This window comes from Aquarana catesbeiana, linkage group LG02 (genome assembly GCF_042186555.1).
Source record: "Aquarana catesbeiana isolate 2022-GZ linkage group LG02, ASM4218655v1, whole genome shotgun sequence".
Taxonomy (NCBI): domain Eukaryota; kingdom Metazoa; phylum Chordata; class Amphibia; order Anura; family Ranidae; genus Aquarana; species Aquarana catesbeiana.
This window is the reverse complement of record NC_133325.1, coordinates 317,354,377-317,379,922: the sequence shown is the minus strand read 5'-3', so window position 1 is coordinate 317,379,922 and position 25,546 is coordinate 317,354,377. Positions and strand designations below refer to the sequence as shown.

The following is a 25,546-nucleotide window of genomic DNA, read 5'->3' as shown; positions in this document are numbered from 1 at the left end:
TCCAGTTTCTGTACTGTGTACCCCGCACAGTTGCACCTACAGTATAGCTACCTGCAGCCAGGTGCTTGTGTAGACTCTTGAAGTATTTCCAGTTACTGTACTGTGTACCCCACACATTTGCACCTACAGTATAGCTACCTGCAGCCAGGTGCTTGTGTAGGCTCTTTGAAGTATTTCCAGTTACTGTACTGTGTACCCCACACATTTGCACCTACAGTATAGCTACCTGCAGCCAGGTGCTTGTATAGGCTCTTGAAGTATTTACAGTTACTGTACTGTGTACCCTGCACAATTGCACCTACAGTATATCTACCTGCAGCCAGGTACTTGTGTAGGCTCTTTGAAGTATTTCCAGTTACTGTACTGTGTACCCCGCACAGTTGCACCTACAGTATAGTTACCTGCAGCCAGGTGCTTGTGTAGGCTCTTGAAGTATTTCCAGTTACTGTACTGTGTACCCCGCACAATTGCACCTACAGTATATCTACCTGCAGCCAGGTGCTTGTGTAGGCTCTTTGAAGTATTTCCAGTTACTGTACTGTGTACCCCGCACAGTTGCACCTACAGTATAGCTACCTGCAGCCAGGTGCTTGTATAGGCTCTTTGAAGTATTTCCAGTTACTGTACTGTGTACCCCGCACAGTTGCACCTACAGTATAGTTACCTGCAGCCAGGTGCTTGTGTAGGCTCTTGAAGTATTTCCAGTTACTGTACTGTGTACCCCGCACAATTGCACCTACAGTATATCTTCCTGCAGCCAGGTACTTGTGTAGGCTCTTTGAAGTATTTCCAGGTACTGTACTGTGTACCCCGCACAGTTGCACCTACAGTATAGCTACCTGCAGGCAGGTGCTTGTGTAGGCTCTTTGAAGTATTTCCAGTTACTGTACTGTGTACCCCACACAGATGCATCTACAGTATAGCTACCTGCAGCCAGGTGCTTGTGTAGGCTCTTTGAAGTATTTACAGTTACTGTACTGTGTACCCTGCACAGTTACACCTACAGTATAGCTACCTGCAGCCAGGTGCTTGTGTAGGCTCTTGAAGTATTTCCTGTTACTGTACTGTGTACTCTGCACAGTTGCACCTACAGTATAGCTACCTGAAGACAAGTGCAGGTGTTATCATACTACCCTGTTTCCCAGAAAATAAGACCTAGTGTGATTGTCGGTGATGGCTGCAATATAAGCTCTACCCCCCAAATAAGCCCTACCCTGTTATATATATATATATACATCCCAGTTTTGTGCAGCTCACTGCAAGCCAATAGTATGTCTGGAAGGCCAACCAGCAGAGGCAGACAGTCACAAGCCAATAAAAGAGAGCAAGCAGGCTCTAGAGGCAACAGTGCTGGTCATGGACACGGTGCATCCTCATCAGCACGTGGCCGTGGGACACGCTTGGCCTTTTTTAGGCAGCTGGCCGTGTTGAGCCGCAACATGCATAAGACTTGGTCGAGTGGATGACCAAGCCGTCCTCATCATCCTCATCCTCTCTCACCCAGACTCAGGGTACTTTGTCTGGCAAAGCAGCTGTCAATGCGGCCTCTTCCCTCGACTCAATGGCATCAGTCACTCCTTCCCTATCCCCACCATGTCCTCCTGAGGAGTCCCTCGAACTGTTTGATCATAGTGTTGGGTACATGCTCCAGGAGGATGCCCAGCGTTTTGAAGGCTCCGATGATGGTACTCAGCTAGAGGAAGGCAGTAACATGAGCCTAGACAGAGGGGGTGCCCAAGAGAGACAGCAATCTGGCAGTCATGTCCCCCCTGCTGCAGCATACTGCCAGGTTTGCTCCAGTGATGAGGAGAGAGGGGATGATGAGGTCACTGACTCCACGTGAGTGCCTGACAGGAGAGAGGAGGAGAAGGAGGAGGAGGAGGCACATCACCAACGAGGCAGGATGCCCTCCAGGGGCCAGCCTAAGGGCAGCACACTGAATGCATCACACCACAGAGCTCTGCATGTGCAGGGCGCTGATGTCTCTGTGCGTTATTCCAAAATTTCTTTGGTGTGTGCCTTTTTTGAGACGAGTGCATCAGATCCCACCGCTGCTATTTGCAACATATGTCTCAAGCGTATCTTGCGTGGCCAAAACATCTCCTGCTTGGAAACCACATGCTTGACCAGACATATGTTGACCTGCCATGCAGTTTGTTGGCAAGCGTACCTAAAAGACCCACACCAAAGAACAAAGAGGACCTCTCCTTGCTCCTCATCAGCTGGAATCTCCAACCCCACTATACCTTCAGTCCTCTCTGAGACCTGCACTCTGAGAGGAATGAAGTGTAGAATTAGGTGTGTCACAGCCAAGTACTTGCGGCAATCTACTATCGGTACACCAACGTCAGATTGTACCAGGCAAATTTCTCTGCCACCGCAGAAAGAGGTTCGCTCCCAGCCATCCACATGCCCAGCAGTTGAATGCTAGCTTGGCAAAATTGCTAGCACTTCAACTACTACCTTTTCAGTTAGTAGACTCTGCCCCCTTCCGTAAGTTTGTGGAATGTGCGGTTCCTCAGTGGCAGGTTCCCAAACTCCACTTTTTCTCACAGAAGGCGATTCCGGCTCTCTACCGGCATGTGGAAGGCAATGTCTTGGCCTCGCTGGACAGGGCGGTCAGCGGTAAGGTGCATATTACCGCTGACTCATGGTCCAGCAGGCATGGACAGGGACGTTACCTAAGTCTCACAGCGCATTGGGTGACTCTTCTGGCAGCTGGAAAGGATGCAGGACAAGGTGCAGTAGTGTTGGAGGTTGTTCCGCCACCACGCCTCCAAAATGCCAGTTACAATGCGAATGTTATCCCCTCACAAGGGTAAAACTGCCCAGGTATGAAATGGAAGTTGCTCTCCAGAGACAAGGAGCCCCAGGTGCTGGCTAATGCTAGTTGAAGCTGTGTGCAAACAGGAAAATCCAGACAGCCGCACTCCAGGAGTTTATAATCCAAGTTGCTTTATTATAAAATCAGGAACATGTCATACAGGACATCATTGACAGGGTGTAAAGGCAATCAGCTAACGTGGTTCGCACTATGCCAAGTGCTTACTCATAGCGCTAGAGCTATGAGTAAGCACTTGGCATAGTGCGAAATGCGTTAGCTGATTGCCTGTACACCCTGTCAATGATGTCCTGTATGACATGTTCCTGATTTTATAATAAAGCAACTTGGATTATAAACTCCTGGAGTGCGGCTGTCCGGATTTTCCTGTTTGCACACAGCTCCAAAATGCCAGTACTGGTGATTCTGACACACCTCTCTCCTCCACCCCCTCCTCTTCTTCTTCCTCCATGGCCTCTTCCTGTGCTTTGTCCTCGGAACCAGCGGTGCTCCGTAAGCTTTCAAGGGGCTACGCAAGTACGCAGGCCAAAAGATGCCATGCGGTGCTTGAGCTGGTGTGCTTGGGGGACAGGAGCCACACTGGGGCAGAGATTCTGTCAGCTCTGCAGGGGCAGGTTCAGAGGTGGTTGACGCCATGCCAATTTAAGGCAGGAATGGTGGTTTGCGACAATGGCACCAACATCCTCTACCGCCCTCCGACAGTGACAACTGACCCATGTGCCCTGTTTGGCTCACGTCCTTAACTTGGTGGTGCAGCGGTTCTTAGGCAGGTACCCAGGCTTACAGGATGTCCTGAGGCAGGCCAGGAAAGTCTATGTGCATTTCCGCTGGTCATATAATGCCAGTGCTCGGCTGGCAGACCTCTGAAAGGAATTTAACCTGCCCAAGAACCGCCTAATCTGTGACATGCCCACCAGGTAGAACTCAATGTTGGCCATGCTGCAGCGGCTGCACACGCAGCAGAGGGCCATCAATGAGTACCTGTGTGACTATGGCACCAGGACAGGGTCAGGGGAGCTTGTTTTTTTCCCCACGCCAGTGGGCCATGATCAGGAATGCATGGACTGTCCTGTCACCATTTGAGGAGGCCACGAGGATGGTGAGCAGTGACAGTGCATGCATCAGTGACACTGTCCCCCTTGTCCACCTGTTGGAGCACACGCTGCGTGAAATAATGGACAGGGCACTTGAGGCAGAACAGAGGCAGGAAGAGGAGGACTTCCTTAGCTCTCAAGGCCCCCTTTATCCAGACAGTGTTCCTGCGTGCCTGCCGATCACACAGGAAGAGGACGAGGACGAGGAGGAGGAGGATTGTGTCAGCATGGAGGTGGAGCCTGGCACTCAGCATCAGCAGCAGTCTTTAAGGGATCATTTACAGTCCCATGGACTTGTACGTGGCTGGGAGGAGGTGGCTGCGGATCATGTCATCCTTAGTGACCCAGAGGACTCTGGATCGAATGCCTCAGCAAACCTACACTGCATGGCCTCCCTGATCCTGCAAAGCCTGCAGAAGGATCCTCGTATTCGTGGTATCAAGGAGAGGGATCAATACTGGCTGGCAACCCTCCTTGATCCACGTTACAAGGGTAAGGTTGTGGACCTTATGTTGCCATCGCAGAGGGAGCAGAGGATGAAACATCTTTGGGAGGCATTGCAGAAAGGTCTGTGCAACGCGTTCCCAGAGACTGGGAGGTTACAATCTCCTGTTCCTGGACAACGTGTTGCTGAGGCTTCGGTCAGTCAAAGAAGGAGCGGTGGAGAAGGTGGCCATCTGACCGATGCATTCAGACAATTTTTTAGTCCGCAACCCCAAGGTATGATTGGTTCCAGCAACCATCGCCAGCGCCTGTTTTACATGGTGCAGGAATACCTAGGGGCAAGATCTGACTTGGACACCTTTCCCACCGAAAATCCTCTGGGTTACTGGGTCTTGAGGATGGATCACTGGCCAGAGCTTGCACAGTATGCAATTGAGCTACTGGCCTGTCCTGCATCCAGTGTTCTTTCGGAACGCACATTCAGTGCTGCTGGAGGCTTTGTAACCGATCACAGGGTGAGTCTGTCCACCGACTCGGTCGATCGACTGACTTTCATAAAAATGAATCAGTCTTGGATCACCACCAGCTACCAAGCACCTGATGCTGATGTAACTGAATAATTTTTTTTGAACTGTCAGATCCCTTCAAGACTGCCTATGCTGATGCTGAGTGACTATCCTGTTATGCTGAGTGATTATCCTCTTCCTCCTTAATGATCATGCTGATAGCTTGTAAGAACATTTTTGGTTCTGGGCGCCACCACCAGTGGCTAAGGCCCAATTTTTCAGCCCCTGTTTAACAGGGGCGTGTAATTACAATTTTTGATGCAATATTTTGCAGGAGGGTTTGTTGCTGCGCTCAACTAGAGTATCTGTGAGGGGTTGCAGTGTTGTGGCACCAGCACCAGTGCCTAAGGCCCAATTTTTCAGCCCCTGTTCAACAGGGGCGTGTAATTACAATTTTTGATGCAATACTTTGCAGCAGAGCTCGTTCCTGCGCTCCAACTAGAGTATCTGTGAGGGGTTGCAGTGTTGTGGAACCAGTACCAGTGCATAAGGCCCAATTTTTCTGGCCCTGTTCAACAGAGACATGTAATTACAATTCTTGATCTAATATTTCACAGCAGGGACCGTTCCAGCGCCCACCAAGAGTAACTGTGAGGACTTACAGTGTTGTGGCACCAGCACCACCACCACCAAAGGCCCAATTTTTCTGCCCCTGTTCAACAGGTGCATGTAATTAAAATTCTTGATCTAATATTTCCCAGCAGGGCCCATTTCTGCGCCCACCAAGAGTAACTGTGAGGACTTACAGTGTTGTGGCACCAGCACCACCACCACCAAAGGCCCAATTGTTCTGCCCCTGTTCAACAGGTGCATGTAATTACAATTCTTGTTCTAATATTTCACAGCAGGGCCCGTTCCAGCGCCCACCAAGAGTAACTGTGAGGACTTACAGTGTTGTGGCACCAGCACCACCACCATCACCAAAGGCCCAATTTTTCTGCTCCTGTTCAACAGGGGCATGTAATTACAATTCTTGATCTAATATTTCACAGCAGGGCCCTGTGAGGGTTTACAGTGTTGTGGCAATACCAACACCTAAGGCCCAAATTTCTGCAGAGTATATAGGGCAGGCCCCTACTTTCAAACATCCAACTTACAAATGACTCCTACTTTCAAACAGAAGGAGACAACAGGAAGTGAGATGAAATCTACCCATAGGAAGGGAAATTCTCTCCTGTAAGAGTTAATATGGGAAAAACGTTTCTCCTTTCCATTGATGCTTTATCACCAATCCTTGTTTCACTAAAAAATCCACATTTTCTAAAAACATTTGTCATTGGGACAGAAAGTGAGGTGAAATCTTCTGAAGAGGAGCACAGACAGTAAAACAAATGTGACAGGGGTGATAACCCTTCCCTATGTTTTCCAAAAAGCTTAAAATAGATTTTTTGGCTGGAGCTAAACACGTTAAATATGTACCAGTTCAAAATTACAAACAGATTCTACTTAACAACAAACCTACAGTCCCTGTCTTGTTTGCACCGCCTGTATACTGCTGTTCAGCGTATATAGGGCCTGGTTGCCCCACGCCTTTCCTTTTTTTAATTTGGGTGCGGGGTTCCCCTTAATATCCATACAAGACCCAAAGGGCCTGGTAATGGACTGGGGGGGTACCCATGCCGTTTGTCTCACTGATTTTCATCCATATTGCCAGGACCCGACATTACATTAAAGCCGCAAGCAGTTTTAAATTACTTTTATTCCTTTAAAAATGTCTTTTTGTGCAGGGACTATTCTAAGCATGGGAAACACGCGCCACTCTACAGGCATACCATAGACACCCCCCAGGTACGATATTTAAAGGAATATTTCACTTTTTTTTTTTTTTTTACTTTAAGCACTATTAAAATCACTGCTCCCGAAAAAACGTCCATTTTTAAAACTTTTTTTTGCATTGATACATGGCCCCTGGGGCAGGACCCGGGTCCCCAAACCCTTTTTAGGACAATACCATGCAAATTAGCCTTTAAAATGAGCACTTTTGATTTTGAACGTTCAAGTCCCATAGACGTCAATGGGGTTCTAACGTTCGTGTGAATTTTCGGTCCGTTCGCAGGTTCTGGTGCGAACCGAACCGGGGGTTGTTCGGCTCATCCCTACTGAAGACATCATGGGTAGCCATGTTTACCAGGAGGAATTTGAAGAAACGCTCATGGACACCAGACTGGTGGCATGATCGGCAGAATTAATGTCTGATGGAAAATAATGTTATTGTTTAAAGAAGAATTTCATATTGTTTCTACTCGATTGTTGACATGGACATAGAAGCTGAACAATTAACTAATTGGAAAGGCATAAGAAATAAACATACATGGAACTACATTGCCCCTATTACTGTTAGAGGCAGCACACTCCCTGTCTGGTATTGTCAGATACCACTATATTAACTAGGGCAGGTAAGTAAATGCAATAAGTAGATGTCTTCAAAGATGACAGCATAATAATGAACAATTAACTAATTGAAAAAGCATAGGAAATACATATACATGGAATTTCCTTGCCTACATAACTGCTGGACGCAGCACATTGGGGAGCCCCAATGCAAGGGTAACAGGATTTTTTCCAGAGTCCAGCTTTAACAGTGCAACAATATTGTAAAACTGCCTTTTAAACATCAGATTTGCTAAAAGGACCTCTATGATAAAAGCATACATTTTAATCCTGTAACTTTAGCAATGTAATAGCAATACAAAAATAATTATTTTTGACAATTCAATATAAGCCTACTTGAAAAATCTATCAAGTTGTCAGTGCTACCTGTCTGCTGGCCATTTTTTCCCACAACTTCCTTGATTCCCTGCTTGCTTTGTGGCTTCTCCTCTGCTCACTCCTTTGATTTACTTTCTAAGGACAACAAATCGCAGGGTACCTTGCTGTCTAACATATGTAGTTCAGAAGGCAGGCTCTGTGAAATGTGTGACACAGCAATGCCTACTTACAGGCAGGGCTTTTTTTCAGGGGGAACTTGGTGGAACTCAGTTCCACCAGCTCTGGCTCAGACCCTTGGGGGGGGACCTGCTGACCACACTCACTTGTAAACACAGAAGTCTGGTTTATGTGTTTACAAGTGACATCTCTGCACTCTCTGTGTAACCCCCCTGAACTCTGCACTCTGTATGTAATGCAATATTGGTATTTAATGCCCCTTTAGGACCCTCCTACTGTTCGTGAAATATGACTGACCACATATTTGATGTGATTTGGAGGGTGTGTGTGGGTGGAGGGGTTTTGGGGGGTCGTGGTTAAGTTCCAGCACCTATTGTTTGAGAAAAAAAGCCCTGCTTACAGGGCATAGTGAATACATGTTATAGAAATCAAGGAAGTAAATGTGTGGGGATCTGCATATATTCAAGGGGTTCTAAAGCCTTAGGCCCCTTTCACACGGACAGATAGAATTGTGCTTTTAGCTGCGGATTTTCTAGTTTTCTACCACAGCTAAAAGCACACAATGCTTTCCTATGGCCCCATTCACACACTGCATTTAGCTGCGATTTAGTTACATGCAGTTTGGTGCGGATAGAAAAAATAGAATTGACTGCGTCCAGGAGCGATTTAGCGCAGCTATCTGCAGTTATCTGCAAACAACTGCAGGTAATCGCAGTGTACTATTTCTCCCGCGGATATCAGTGGCAACAAGAAAAGAAAAGCAACAGGAAGCACATCAGAAATGGCAAGAATGTTCCAAACGCAGCTAAATGCAGCTAAACACAGCCGCATGTAAACACAAGTAAACTAAGGTAATCACACTGTACAAATGCAGCTGATCGCAGTGCCTGGAGTCTTGAATTTCACAGAACATATTATATGCTTTTAACTGCGGCAGAACAGCCGTCCGTGTGAAAGGCACCTTAAGGTTTTTTATTAATTTATTCCCTGCATTAAGGTAAAAAACCTTCAGAGCTGCAGGATCCCCCCAGTCCCCCCTTATACTTACCTGAGCCCAATTTTGATCCAGCACAAGAGCAACGTCTCTCCTGGCTCTCTGCCTCCTTACTGGGCAGGTTGATAGCAGCCATAGGGGTTTATTTACTAAAGGAAAATCCTCTATGCACTGCAAGTGCACTTGGATATGCAGTAGTGTAGATCTGAGGGGGACATGAAAGGAAAATAAAAAACAGCATTTTTGCGTGCACATGATTGGATTATAGAAATTAGCAGAGCTTCCCCTTATTTCAGATTTTCCTCCTCATATCCGCAGTAACTGCACTTCCAAGTGCACTTGTAGTGCACAGTGATTTGCCTTTAGTAAATCAACCCCACTGGCTCTCTCTGCTGTCTATCAAATCCTGTAACAAGATAGCAGGGGCCGGGGTGAGCCACCCTGTCTGTGTAAATAAGTGCAGGGAGGAACCAGAAGCACTGTAAGGGGACTCTAGAAGAGGTGAATTAGGACTGCTCTGAGCAAAACCATTGCACAGAGCAGGTAAGTATGACGTTTATTATTTTAACCACTTCAGCCCCAGAAGGATTTGCCCCTTTCCTGACCAGGCCATTTTTTGCAATTCGGCACTGCGTCGCTTTATCTGACAATTATGCGGCCGTGTGATGTTTTACCCAAACAAAATTTATGTCCATTTTTCCCCACAAATACAGCTTTCTTTTGGTGGTATTTGATCACCTCTGCGGTTTTTATTTTTTGCGCTATAAACAAAAAAAAGCAACATTTTTGAAAAAACACAAAATTTTGTCGTTTTGCTATAATAAATATCACAACCTTTTTTTTAAAAAAAAATATTTTTTTCCTCAGCTTAGGCTGATATGTATTCTTCTATATATTTTTGGTAAAAAAAAAATCGCATTAAGCGTATATTGATTGGTTTACGCAAAAGTTATAGCATCTACAAAATAGGGGATAGATTTATGTCATTTTTACTATTTTTTTTTTTTTTACTAGTAATGACGGCAATCTGCGATTTTTATTCAGACTGCCACATTGTGCTGGACAGATCAGATACTTTTGACACTATTTTGGGACCGTTGACATTTGTACAGCAATCAGAGCTAAAAATAGCCATTGATTACTGGCTATTACTGGAAGGGGTTAACACTAGGGGGCAATCAAGGGGTTAACTGTGTTGCCTGGGTGTGTTCTAACTGTAGCGGGGATGGGACTGACTAGAGGAGGAGAGAGATCGGTGTTCATACTTAGTATGAACACCCAATCTTTCTCTCTCCTGAGAGAACCAGAGATTTGTGTGTTTACACAAACAGATCCCAGTTCTCGCTTTGTCATGAGCGATCGCGGGTGCCCGGCGGTCATCGCGCCCGCCAGGCACTCACATCGGCTACGGGGAAATGCAGCTTGCATGTGCCTGCTGTGACATCTTAAAAGAAGCGACGTACAGCTACGGCGATTTGTGCAGCCGTGCCAACCTGCGGCGGCTGGTCGGCTAGCGGTTAATTAAAAGAAAAAAAATGGAAGCTTTAAAATCACTTAAATTTAAAAACTTCAAGATCATTCGGTATAATAGGAGAAGGCTAGAAATTATTGAAATACAGTGTGGAAATAAATATATGATTTTAGTTTTTGACTATACACAGAAACATTGTACACATATGCTCATGTGCGCTCTGTCAGCTCAAATAGAAAGAGGTGGGCAATTAAATGGCTCTCTATAATGGGGAGTCCATGCTTGGGAGTTCAAATGTAGCATGAGGTGTGTAGATAGTCACAGGTTTAGCTGACTCTGGGTGGCTGCCGGCTCAAGACAAGCTAGAAGGGGCTCTGTAGACAGTAAAACACAAAGGAGAGCAGCGCCATCTAAGTGCAGCATATTTAAAACATTTTAATGTAGGACAGACAATTTAAAACTCACAAGATCAGAGAGATCACAGCGCATTTAGGAAGATATAAAAGGTTCATCCACTCCTGGGGGAAGGCGGTAGGCTCACAGATGGGGAGGCTGCTGATGTTCCCAGCTGCGTTGGTGGCTCCCAACGCTTCCTGGTTCTCAGAGACGGCTCAGGGGCAACCAGATGCGTCACTCTCCCCCCTCCCTCATCATCCGGAAGTGACGCATCTGGTCACATCTGTCTGATTGGATGGAAATTAGAGAACAGCAATTTTCAAGTCATGCCACAGATTCTCAATTGGATTTGCGTCTGGATTTTGACTGTGCAATTCTAACACATCAATATGCTTTGATCTAAACCATTCCATTGTAGCTCTGGCTGTATGTTTAAGGTCATTGTCCTGCTGGAAGGTGAACCTCCGCCCACTATCAAGTCTTTTGCAGACTCTAACAGGTTTTCTTCAAAGATTGCCCTGTTTTTGGCTCTCTGACCAGCTTCCCCGTCCCTGCTGAAGAAAAGCATCCCCACAACATGATGCTGCCACCACCATGTTTCACGGTGGGTATGGTGTGTTCAGGGTGATCTGCAGTATTAGTTTTCCGCCACACATAGCACTTTGCTTTTAGCCCAAAAAGTTCAATTTTGGTCTCATCTGACCGGGGCACCTTTTTACACTTGTTTGCTGTGTCCCCCACATGGCTTCTCGCTCTGTGGACAGTAAAACACAAAGGAGAGCAGCGCCATCTAAGTGCAGCATATTTAAAACATTTTAATGTAGGACAGACAATTTAAAACTCACAAGATCAGAGAGATCACAGCACATTTAGGAAGATATAAAAGGTTCATCCACTCCTGGGGGAAGGCGGTAGGCTCGCAGATGGGGAGGCTGCTGATGTTCCCAGCTGTGTTGGTGGCTCCCAACGCTTCCTGGTTCTCAGAGACGGCTCAGGGGCAACCAGATGCATCACTCTCCCCCCTCCCTCATCATCCGGAAGTGACGCATCTGGTCACATCTGTCTGATTGGATGGAAATTAGAGAACAGCAATTTTCAAGTCATGCCACAGATTCTCAATTGGATTTGAGTCTGGACTTTGACTGTGCAATTGATGTGGACGGCCATGTCTTGATAGATTAGTTGTGCCATACTCTTTTCATTTTCAGATGATGATGGATTGAACGGTGCTCCGTGAGATGCTTGGAATATTTTTTGTAACCTAACCCGGCTGTAAACTTCTTCACAACTTTATCCCTGACCTGTCATGTGTGTTCCTTAACCTTAGTGAACAAACAGCATCATGAAGGCCATCTAACAAAACTCTGAGGGCTTCACAGAACAGCTGTATGTATACTGAGATTAAATTACACATAGGTGGACTCTATTTACTAATTAGGTGACTTCTGAAGGCAATTGGTTCCACTAGATTTTAGTTAGAGGTTTCCTAGTAAAGGGGGCGGAATACAAATGCACACCACACTTTTTAGATATTTATTTGTAAAAAAGCTTGAAAACCATTTATCATTTTCCTTCCACTTCACAATTATGTGCCACTTTGTGTTGGTCTAATATATAAAATCCCAATAAAATACATTTAGGTTTTTGATTGTAACATGACAAAATGTGGAAAATTTCAAGGGGTATGAATATTTTTTTAAGGCACTGTATAACCTTTGCTGTGTGGAGGGAAATGCAATTCATACTCATGTTAGCTGGAGCTCAGCTTTAAAAATGCATAGTTTAAAAAATGCATGATGTTAATTTAGAATTGGTGTAGAGAATGTTAGTTTTGCAAAGTAAAATTTAGTAAATAAGGTGAATCCATGTTAACTTTGAATATCCAATCTTATGCTGTTTTTTTATCTCCTTTGTCAAGCCTTTACTGCTTTAGTAAATCAACCCCAACACATACATACACAAGGAACTGTATAACACACAGTGGACGTTATTCCAGCCACATAGGTATGTTAAGTACAAACAGAATAATCTTTGGATCATGCACAAAATTATATGTATGCACTTATTTATATATAAACATAGAATAATGTTAAATCTTGGCCAGGATAGAACATATCAGTCATCTGCACAGTTCAGTTTTTTAGATGTTGGAAAGCAAACAGAAACTGATGCAGAGTATCCAGGGATTCAACTTTGAACTAGGACTACAAGGACAGCAACAACCCAGCAGGCATTTCCACTGCTCATGATTGAGGTTGGTCCAAACAGCTCAGGCTTCCCAAGTTCCCAACAGTTCCTTTGAAATGTAATATTTCCGAAGCAGGAAGGAAAAAAGGAATTTGGGATTCTATGAAGGAAAGGCAAGAAAACATTGATTTGTAGTGTGTGGCAACTGGTAAATGGTATTATTAACATTAAGTAAGACAAAAGAAAATAGATTCTGTGGGGAAGTGTATTCTGTAACTGTCAGTAACAGTTTAGTTTTTTTTTTAAAAACAGAAAATTTATATAGGTCAGCAGATGGGTTTTATTGCTTTTAAATCGTGTCTTTGATTCCTGCCCTTGTAAGGTTTATTTTTTTTCCACAATTCCTTTAGTTTTACAGGCTGTTATCCAAGTTATTAAAGCAAACATTGCACTGTCATTGAAGGTTTGCTTGCCACAGGTATAAAAATATTGACAACTGTCTAGTATATGCTTTTAAAGGGTCAGTAAATATGATTTTTTTAGCCGGTTTGTACAACAAATTTTTAACAAAATGTAACAAAAAATATATAAAATATCAGCTTTCGGGGGAATTAATAAATCAGATTTTCTCTCCTTACTCCATAATATGGTGCCCACTATACTGCTGTTTGTTTGTGTAAGCTCTACACACAGATGAACTGGTTAAGGTCCAAAAAGCAAATGAGCAAATGATCTGTAACCTTCATACAATATTTCTGTTCAGCTGTGTAATGCAATTTTGAAAACTGTATTAGTTTTAAATACTGTAGCCTCCATGGCAGTATGATTATGTCAGATTTTTGCGTCTTAGAGAGGTACATTGTTTTGCATAGAAAGTTGGCGTTTTATATTGTAGGCCTGTAATTCTTAGTAATAACACACTTAAATCTGACCAAACAAGAGTCTAGTAAACATCCCGGGTATGATAAAGTTTCAAACACAAAATCATAAATTATAATAAATAACTATAAATAATTATAAAAAATAATAATATAATAATAATAATAATGAAATTAATTTCCTTACTTTTACTATTGCTGTTTTCTAGCTGGTCTAAAACCACTTTTGACATAAAGGCACGCTTTTTGGTTGCCATGGACAATCTCAAGTTTCCAGGCAGAAAGAACAGTATATATAATATAAAACTGCATGCAGGGCACTGGACAAAGCACTAGGGACAAAAGGGATGTGAAATGATTTCATATAGAAATGTAATCTGTAAGATTACAGTGTACTGTATGTGTTATGAATTTTGTACTTTTTTGAATTTTCCGCCCCCATGCCTTGCAACGCTTGCAGGGAATGGAGCCTGACACATAGAGGCATCGGGTGGAGGACACAGCCCGCAGACACAGCGGAGGGACATCGCAGGATCCTGGGAACAAGGTAAGTAACCTGCACCAGGATCCTGAGATGCAATCCTGAGTGTGGCTTGGAGTTACCGCTAATGGTACTGAAATTTAACCCCCAAGCCACACTCGGGAATACCACCAGGGAGGTAAATATTGGTGTGAGAACCAGGGGTATATAAGTCAGCACAGACTTCTCATAAGGGTGTACCTGGTCATCACCAAAGCTTCAGACAGTGGGGAGGGGATTATTGGTGGGGTACTCCTAGGTTGTGTCCTCCCGTCTGACCCACTGGTGGCCTAAAGATATCAGACATAAATTAATTAAGATCAATCTTTGGAAGTGAACAAGCAGTAAAGCATAAATTGCAAAAATTCTATAAAAGTTGGAAGATGACCAAGGTGCCAACTAGGAAACCAAATTTTAAAGTATATATCAACCCAAAATGTTTCTTTTCTAGTTTGGGATAGAACGAATTAGAATTCCAATCCGATTTCCCCTGTTATCTTGCACTCCATTAGAGATACATACCATCTTACGTGTCCTGCTGATGAAGTCTACAACAGAGAGAAAGTAAGAAAAAAAACTAAAACAGGGACATTAAAAATCTAAAAGGACTTCTAGCCTTCCCCTTTTTCCCTAAAGAAAATATATATATATTTTTTTATCTGTGTTGCTGTTGAAGAGTTCCGTTTACCTCCTATCTAGTAAAAATGCTGGCAGCCAGATACGAAGTAAGGGTACATTTTTCTAATAGAGCCCTGACAAGGTTTCTAACCCCTCCTAACTTTATATAAAACCAAGAGAAAAAAAATTGTGACTTGACATATGCGTTAGTAAATGACATATCAATATAATTAGTATGAAAGAGACAGCAGAGAAATCATTAAAACAAATTTCAGAGTACACACTAAAATATAAATAAATCCTAGATGAATGGCATTTAAGCCTAGTACACATGGGCCGAATGTCAGGTGGCATTGGTTGGTTCAATAGAAACCGTCCAACATTTGGGCTATTTGTACTGCAGTGAGTCTGAGAGAAGCCAGCCGTTTGCCTGGCTTCTGTCGAAGGGGCATGACCATAAAAGGTCTGCCGATTGGCTCCCGATGGCTAAGAGCACTGACTGGAGTGTTCTGGTGGGGGGACCATCCCCCTGTCAAAACACAATAGAACAGCAGGGGAGATCGTTGTACTAATGGTGGATAGTTAGTACAGCGGCTTCTCCTGAGCTGTCAGTTTTTTTTTTCGTTCAGCCCTGCTGAACGAAAATAGCCAGTTTTGGTAGATTTACTGACACATGCAGCAGATTCAAGCATTTCTTAATAGCAACACTTTTACAAAGTGATGCTATATCCACCATAAATTAAAAAGCAATTGCCTCAAATTTATAGATAACAGAACTAGAGGTAATTAGAACCAACTCAAATTTGCCATCCAGGAACAGGCAGGGTGCCCAGTGACATTGCTATGGGGGTGAGGGGGTGGCCCACCCGCCAGAGGGGTGACACTGGGGCCGCAGTTACACGCTGTACTATATTGCTTGCACTTGCAGAGCTGCAGTAAAGCAGTGTGAGCAGGTCACTCAGCCATGCCGGGGAGGCTGCCTATAACACTCCCCAGTCATTTAATTAAGCTGTCCCTCAGGGGTCTCAAATATCTCCTGAGGCAGCCTGAGTTGGTGGGTGGAGCTGGGAGGGTGGCTGCCTCCTCCACTCCTCCCACAGACTCCTTCAGTCTGGCTGATCTGATCCTGCAGCTGAAGAGGAGAAAGAGGTGAGGACACAGCAGCCCCAGGTGTCTTCACATCTGGCCATGCTGTAAGTTACTGCACACTGTCACTACATAGAGTCCTAACCTGCCCTATACCGCCCTAACCTGCCCTATACCACCCCAACCTGCCCTATATCACCCCAAACTGCTACTATACCACCCTAACCTGCCATATACCACCCCAATCTGCCCTATACCACCCTAACCAGCCCTATACCACCCCAATCTGCCCTATACCACCCTAACCAGCCCTATACCACCCTAACCTGCCCTATACCATCCTAACCTGCCATATACCACTCAAACCTGCCACTATACCACCCAACCCTGTCCTATATCACTCTAAATTGCCACTATACCAACCTAACCTGTCCTATACCAACCTAACCTGCCCTATACCTGCCTAGCCTGCCACTATACCACCCTATACTACTTTAACCTACCACTATACCACCCTATACTATCATTTACAGGGGCTGGTTAGGGGGTGTGCCCAGTGACCGTGCGCTACATGCAGGGCACTGGGCAGGATAGACAGAAGGGGGTGACACCATGTTTTACTGCATCAGGTGACACCAACCCTAGTGATTCCACTGAGGGTGCCTGTCTCCGTACACTGTCTAACCAAACCCGTCCAGGTCCGCACTCATGTTGTCTCTATCAATGTACATTCAGAGGAGCTAACACATCTACTGTATGTTTTCAGGGCAGTTAAGGTGCACTAACTGCACTCACTAGAAGATGCCTTGCTTTCCACGGGACAAGAATCAGGAAACCGGAAGTGACGCTATGACAAATATGAATTTGCTAAAATAAAAAGTGGGAGGGTTCAGGGCGCAGTGCTCTGCGCATCAAGGACAACATGAAACAAGCCAATTAGGGCCTCAGTCTCCAGTCATATGCTCACGTCCCATTTACAGACCTAATAGACACTGATTAGTCCGCCGCCCCACACAGTGTACAGAGTCTGTACACTGTGTGGGGTGCCGGACTAATGGGTACTGCAGACATATGTACGATTTATTTTTTAATAAATGATAATATAACTAAAAGTTTTTAATATGTTAATGTAGCTTTCTTCTTTGGCAGACTAACTTTGGGAACCCCCTGCACCACTTATGGACCGGCCACCACTGTTGTTAAGGATGTGGTTGGCGTCATGGCCAACAGGCTTCTAGCAATCAATGATGCTGACAGTGATCTGGGACTGAGGGGGATTCAGATACTTTAGTTCTCCATCGGGTCCGCGCTCTCCCTGTGATTGAAAACAGCAGCAAATAGCAGGCTGTCTATTGGCTAAGGAATCCACCCCTTGCCTGCTGTCAAATCTATCAGGTTCTGCTGCACTGTCTCTGCAACAGTTTCAATGGCGGGGGATGGGGGGCAGGGGGCAGGCACTAAGTATACCATGTCAATATGTTTAAAACAGGTACATGAATCTGTCACCTGCACTGACATGTGTCATACGAAGGCACAGTGGAATTCTAAAGGGTGTAAAAGACACTTTTTTATGAATTCCCCTGTGTGTATTATACACAACTTGCAACTTGCAAATGTTATTTTTTTTTCTTTTTTTGTCTTTCCTGGCAGCGACAGCAGTGAACCATATCGTCATAATATCTATACACACAGCTGCTTGTAATCTCTATTAGGAGAACGTGCAACAGGGTGACAATGCAAGACAATAAGTGGGAGACACGGACAGAGTCTTGTCACACTATAACAGGAAGTAAATGAAAAAGAACCTTCATGGAAAGGTCACCAGGTATTATTTCAATAAAATCTGCAGTTGGAAATGACAAAACATGGTATGACCTGTCTCTGATACCTATACTTTATGCATCAAAACCACTAAAATCTTGAAATGTACAACTGGACACACAGAGCACAACATTTGTTTACTTATATGCTGTGTGTTTAAGTAAACATATAATGTATTGTATGTAGGTAATGGATATTGCCTAATACTGAATAAGTTTATCTTTCTTCATGTATTGTACCATAGAAATATTTTCTTTTTTAAATGCTTTTTCAAACTATTAGTTATTATAAGAAATACAGTATATACCATTGGCGGAAAATAAAATAAATATTAGTTAAATGTCACACCAAATGCATACATACCCTATGTTAATCTGTAAATAAATGTTTACATTGCATTTGACTATGTATATGGTGTTTTTGTGTCATAACAGATTTTTTTTTTTGGTTCACTGTTTCTACTGTTATATGTCACAACAGAGCACTTTTCACCATTTTGGCAAAACATACAACACTCTCTTAGCTAGATAGGTTCTATAAATGTCATTTTGTCTATCTACCTGGTATGAATGCATCAGCATAGGCAGTCTTGAAGGGATCTGACATTTAAAAAAAAATTATTCGGTTACATCAGCATCAGGTGCTTGGTAGCTGGTGGTGATCCAAGACTGATTCATTTTTATGAAGGTCAGTCGATCGACTGATTCGGTGGACAGGCGCATCTTGTGATCGGTTACAAAGCCTCCAGCAGCACTGAATGTGCATTCCGAAAGAACACTGGATGCAGGACAGGCCAGTAGCTCAATTGCATACTGTGCAAGCTCTGGCCAGTGATCCATCCTCAAGACCCAGTAACCCAGAGGATTTTCGGTGGGAAAGGTGTCCAAGTCAGATCTTGCCCCTAGGTATTCCTGCACCATGTAAAACAGATGCTGGCGATGGTTGCTGGAACCAATCATACCTTGGGGCTGCGGACTAAAACATTGTCTGAACGCATCGGTCAGACGGCCACCTTCTCGACCGCTCCTTCTTTGACTGACCGAAGCCTCAGCAACACGTTGTCCAGGAACAGGAGTTTGTAACCTCCCAGTCTCTGGGAACGCGTTGCACAGACCTTTCTGCAAGGCCTCCTGATGATGTTTCATCCTCTGCTCCCTCTGTGACGGCAAGATAAGGTCCGCAACCTTACCCTTGTAACGTAGATCAAGGAGGGTTGCCAGCCAGTATTGATCCATCTCCTTGATACCACGAATACAAGGATCCTTCCGCAGGCTTTGCAAGATCAGGGAGGCCATGCAGCGTAGGTTTGCTGAGGCATTCGGTCCGGAGTCCTCTGGATCACTAAGGATGACATGATCCGCAGCCACCTCCTCCCAGCCACAAACAAGACCATGGGTTTCTTGGACTGTAAATGATCCCTTAAAGACTGCTGCTGATGCTAAGTGCCAGGCTCCACCTCCATGCTAACACAATCCTCCTCCTCCTTGTCCTCTTCCTGTGTGATCGGCAAGCACGCAGGAACACTGTCTGGATAAAGGGGCCTTGAGAGCTAAGGAAGTCCTCCTCTTCCTGCCTCTGTTCTGCCTCAAGTGCCCTGTCCATTATTACACGCAGCGTGTGCTCCAACAGGTGGACAAGGGGGACAGTGTCACTGATGCATGCACTGTCACTGCTCACCCTCCTCGTGGCCTCCTCAAATGGTGACAGGACAGTGCATGCATCCCTGATCATGGCCCACTGGCGTTGGGAAAAAAAACAAGCTCCCCTGACCCTCTCCTTGTGCTATAGTCGCACAGGTACTCATTGATGGCCCTCTGCTGCGTGTGCAGCCACTGCAGCATGGCCAATGTTGAGTTCCACCTGGTGGGCATGTCACAGATTAGGCGGTTCTTGGGCAGGTTAAATTCCTTTCAGAGGTCTGCCAACCGAGCACTGGCATTATATGACCGGCGGAAATGCACACAGACTTTCCTGGCCTGCCTCAGGATATCCTGTAAACCCGGGTAACTGCCCAAGAACCGCTGCACCACCAAGTTAAAGACGTGAGCCAAACAGGGCACATGGGTCAGTTGTCCCTGTTGGAGGGCAGAGAGGAGGTTGGTGCCATTGTCACAAACCACCATTATTGCCTTAAGTTGGCGTGGCGTCAACCACCTCTGAAACCTGCCCCTGCAGAGCTGACAGAATCTCTGCCCCAGTGTGGCTCCTGTCCCCCAAGCACACCAGCTCAAGCACCGCATGGCATCTTTTGGCCTGCGTACTTGCGTAGCCCCTTGAATGCCTACAGGGCACCGCTGGTTCCGAGGACAAAGCACAGGAAGAGGCCATGGAGGAAGAAGAAGAGGAGGGGGTGGAGGAGAGAGATGTGTCAGAATCACCAGTACTGGCATTTTGGCGGCGTGGTGGCGGAACAACCTTCAACACTACTGCACCTTGTCCTGCATTGTTCCCAGCTGCCAGCAGAGTCACCCAATGTGCCGTAAAGTCACCATGAGTCAGTGGTAATATGCACCTTACCACTGACCGCCCTGTCCAGCGAGGCCAAGACATTGCCTTCCACATGCCGGTAGAGAGCCAGAATCGCCTTCCGTGAGAAAAAGTGGCATTTGGGAACCTGCCACTGAGGAACCGCGCATTCCACAAACTCACGGAAGGGGGCAGAGTCTACCAACTGAAAAGGTAGCAGTTGAAGTGTTAGCAATTTTGCCAAGATAGCATTCAACCCCTGGGCATGTGGATGGCTAGTAGTGAACTTCTTTCTGCAGTGCAGCAGCTGGGGCAGGGAAATTTGCCTGGTACAATCTGAGGTCGGTGTACCGATAGTAGATTGCCCGCAAGTACTTGGCTGTGACACACCTAATTCTACACCTTCATTCCTCTCAGTGCAGGTCTCAGAGAGGACTGAAGGTATAGTGTGGTTGGAGATCCCAGCTGATGAGGAGCAAGGAGAGGTCCTCTTTGTTCTTTGGTGTGGGTCTTTTAGGCACGCTTGCCAAGGAACTGCATGGCAGGTCAACACATGTCTGGTCAAGCATGTGGTGCCCAAGCGGGAGATGTTTTTGCCATGCGAGATACGCTTGAGACATATATCGCAAATAGCAGCGGTGGGATCTGATGCACTCGTCTCAAAAAAGGCCCACACCAAAAAACTTTTGGAATAACGTGCAGAGACAGCAGCGCCCTACACATGCCGAGCTCTGTGGTGTGATGCAGTCAGTGTGCTACCCTTAGGCTGGCCCCTGGAGGGCATCCTGCCTCGTTGGTGATGTGCCTCCTCCTCTCTCCTATCAGGCACCCATGTGGAGTCAGTGACCTCATCATCCCCTCCCTCCTCATCACTGGAGCAAACCTGGCAGTATGCTGCAGCAAGGGGAACATGACTGCCAGATTGCTGTCTTTCATGGGCACCCCTCTGTCTGGGCTCATGCTACTACCTTCCTGTAGCTGAGTACCATCATCAGAGCCTTCAAAACACTGGGCATCCTCCTGGAGCATGTACCCAACACTGTGGTCAAACAGTTCGAGGGACTCCACAGGAGGACATGATGGAGCTAGGGAAAGAGTCACTGATGCCATTGAGCCGAGTGAAGAGGCCGTGTTGGTAGCTGCTTTGCCAGACAAAGTACCATGAGTCTGGGTGAGAGAGGATGAGGACAATGAGGACGGCTTGGCCATCCACTCGACTAAGTCTTCCGCATGTTGCAGCTCATCACGGCCAGCTGCCGAAAAAAAGGCCAAGCGTTTCCCACGGCCACGTGCTGATGAGGATGCACCGTGTCCATGACCAGCACTGTTGCCTCTAGACACAGAGCCTGCTTGCCCTCTATTATTGGCTTGTGACTGTCTGCCTCTCCTTGTTGGCCTTCCAGACATACTATTGGCCTGCAGTGAGCTGCACAAAACTGCAAAAAGCTGCAGTATAATCGGTATATATATATATATATATATATATATACCGATTATACTGCAGCTAGCAGAATCAACTGCGTGCCTGTAGTATTATTAGTATGATAACACCTGCACTTGTCTTCAGGTAGCTATACTGTAGGTGCAACTGTGCAGGGTACACAGTATAGTAACTGGAAATACTTCAAGAGCCTACACAAGCACCTGGCTGCAGGTAGCTATACTGTAGGTGCAACTGTGCAGGGTACACAGTACAGTAACTAGAAATACTTCAAAGAGCCTACACAACCACCAGGCTGCAGGTAGCTATACTGTAGGTGCAACTGTGCGGGGTACACAGTACAGTAACTGGAAATACTTCAAAGAGCCTACACACGCACCTGACTGCAGGTAGCTATACTGTAGGTGCAACTGTGCGGGGTACACAGTACAGTAACTGGAAATACTTCAAATAGCCTACACAAGCATCTGGCTGCAGGTAGCTATACTGTAGGTGCAACTCTGCAGGGTACACAGTACAGTAACTGGAAATACTTCAAAGAGCCTACACAAGCACCTGGCTGCAGGTAGCTATACTGTAGGTGCAACTGTGCAGGGTACACAGTACAGTAACTGGAAATACTTCAAAGAGCCTACAGAAGCACCTGGCTGCAGGTAGCTATACTGTAGGTGCAACTGTGCAGGGTACACAGTACAGTAACTGGAAATACTTCAAAGAGCCTACACAAGCACCTGGCTGCAGGTAGCTGTACTGTAGGTGCAACTGTGTGGGGTACACAGTACAGTAACTGGAAATACTTCAAGAGCCTACACAAGCACCTGGCTGCAGGTAAATATACTGTAGGTGCAACTGTGCAGGGTACACAGTACAGTAACTGGAAATACTTCAAAGAGCCTACACAAGCACCCTGCTGCAGGTAGCTATACTGTAGGTGCAACTGTGCGGGGTACACAGTACAGTAACTGGAAATACTTCAAGAGCCTACACAAGCACCTGGCTGCAGGTAGCTATACTGTAGGTGCAACTATGCGGGGTACACAGTACAGTTACTGGAAATACTTCAAAGAGCCTACACAAGCACCTGGCTGCAGGTAGCTATACTGTAGGTGCAACTGTGCAGGGTACACAGTACAGTAACTGGAAATACTTCAAAGACCCTACACAAGCACCTGGCTGCAGGTAGCTATACTGTAGGTGCAAATGTGCGGGGTACACAGTACAGTAACTGGAAATACTTCAAGAATCTACACAAGCACCTGGCTGCAGGTAGCTATACTGTAGGTGCAACTGTGCGGGGTACACAGTAAGTGGAAACACTGTAAAAACACAGGCCTGTCGGTATATTAGGAAGAGAAGAACAGGATCTATCTAAACTTAATACAGTGTATATATATATATATATATATATATATATATATATATATATATATATATATATATATACACAACACCTTGGATGCATATATATATATATATATATATATATATATATATATATATATATATATATACACAATACACTGTAAGTGCAGCTAACTGACTCGACCTGCCTACTCTATTTAACTTAAAGCAAATGACACTGTCTCTCTCTCTGTCTATCTCTCTCTCAAGCCGGAACACACTACACAGGACCAACGTGCAGGCAGCCTTATATAGTGTGGGGCCCTCTGTACACACAGCGCTGTGATTGGCCAAGCATGCGGGTCATAGTGCATGCTTGGCCAATCATCAGCCAGCAATGCACTGCGATGCCGCAGTGATTTATGGGCCGTGACGCGCCACTCGAATTTGGCGTGAACGATCGAATACATGATGTTCGAGTCGAACATGGGTTCGACTCAAACACGAAGCTTATCCCTGCTCAAGATCATAGCCCTGCAAGACAAGAAAGCTAACCACATGGTTACAAAGTTGGCCTCTCCAATTACCTGCAAATAATAAAAAAAAATTGGTTTGTAGACTGCGTTTTAAAGTGCACTTATACATTAAATTTAGTCCATCGCAAAAACACATACCAACATCATGTATGCAGCATATGGCCACTTTAGTCTATGCAGTAAATAAATTCCAAGCTTGTGGTGCTTTACCGTATACCTTGGGACACTACAATATTGTACAAATCCTAAAATATGCCTGTCCTCCTAACATGGATATATCCCAACAATAAAATATAGACATATTTTTTATTACCATGGTATAGGTCCAGCCTCATGTACAGTATTTGATTACCAGCAAAGTTCCAGCTATGTAAACAACCACGAGCAATCTATTAATAATTAATCCAAAAATCTAGAGTGGAATGAGCGATCCCAAAAGAAAACATAGACCTACATAAGTGATTAATTCAACACCAGGGTATTTGATCCTGAGTTAGAGTAGCAGAACATAGCAGTAAATGTAGATAAAAACTTAGTTCAAACCCTTGCAATGACATTTTTTCTAAACCTATGGTGACAACTCTAAATTTTGATTTTCCCTCACTTTCAGTACTAGTGGCATTGACTGCTAGGATAAATAGAAAGGATGTATCTACCTAGCAAGGGCACAGACAATAAAAATATGACAGGAGATTTAACACTTCTACACTTAAAACTAAAAAAAGTTTTGGTTTTACAATTAAAGTCCTGATGCACTTTAAAAAGTGACACCCAGTTCATCAGAGAAGTGTTTCTTAATGTGCCAACAGTAGGCTAATTTAAAGCCTAAGTGCAGCCAAAATCACAAATAGAAAAATCAATACAAGGGAGATAACTTATGCCGCGTACACACGAGCGGACTTTCCGGCAGACTTGGTCCGGCGGACCGGACTCCGGCAGACAATTCGATCGTGTGTGGGCTCCAGCTGACTTTTTTTCCCCAAAAGTCTGACGGATGTAGAAATAAAACATGTTTCAAATCTTTCCGACGGACTCGAGTCCGGTCGAAAAATCCGCTCGTCTGTATGCTAGTCCGACGGACTAAAATCGACGCTAGGGCAGCTATTGGCTACTGGCTATCAACTTCCTTATTTTAGTCCAGTCGTACATCACCACATACGAATCCATCAGACTTTGGTGTGATCATGTGCAGGCAAGTCCGTTCGTTAGGAAAGTCCGTCAGAAGTCCGCCGAAAGTCCATCGGACAGACCGTCGGACCAGTCCGGTCAAAAAGTCCGCTCGTGTGTACACGGCATTACACTTAGTAGCATGTGTCCCTTTTGCTTATTTCGCTTAAAAATCCTACTCTGTCCATGCCTTCACCTTCCCCCCAGGCTGTCACAGTCACTCATCAAGGCAGCCTGACTATGCCGGCCCTTTCTGCCTAGTTACACCATTCATAGGAGCCATACTGCAGCTTCTTTGAATGAAATGGGGTCTTTGAAGGATGGGTGAATGAGTGATAGATCTACCCCCTCCATTCATAGAAGCTGTAGTACGGCTTCTTTGAATGGAGCAGCTGGTCGGAAAGGACTGGCATAGTCAGGCTCTCTTGATGAAGGTTTGGAACAGCCCCTTACCCTTCCCACCCACACCAGAAAATAATGGCAGTATAGATGGGGGTCAGAATGGAGGAGGATTACACTAACAGAAGAGGAATTAACACATGTAACATATTCTTACTGACTGTAAGTTATATCCCTTGTGCTGATTTTTCTGTTTGTCATTTTGACTGCACTTAGGTTATTAATTGTAATCAGATAACTTCAAAAAAATCCTACACTTCATCCTATATATGAGTAAATGTATATTAAAAAAAAGTTCTCAAATAAGAATAAATAACTGTTTATTTGGGTTCACTGTATCACACTTTTATGAAACTAGTTATGGAGAATATTGAAAATCTTTTCAATTTAAAT

General features: G+C 45.0%; 1 long non-coding RNA gene across 1 annotated transcript in view; it reads left to right on the top strand.

Annotated features, from left to right (window-relative positions):
• Positions 1 to 25,546, top strand: part of LOC141129895 (uncharacterized) — a 103,703-nt gene that overhangs the window by 54,976 nt on the left and 23,181 nt on the right. The window contains exon 2 of the long non-coding RNA XR_012241898.1: positions 17,633 to 17,807. This is a non-coding gene — a long non-coding RNA (uncharacterized lncRNA). The remainder of the gene's footprint in view (positions 1 to 17,632; positions 17,808 to 25,546) is intronic.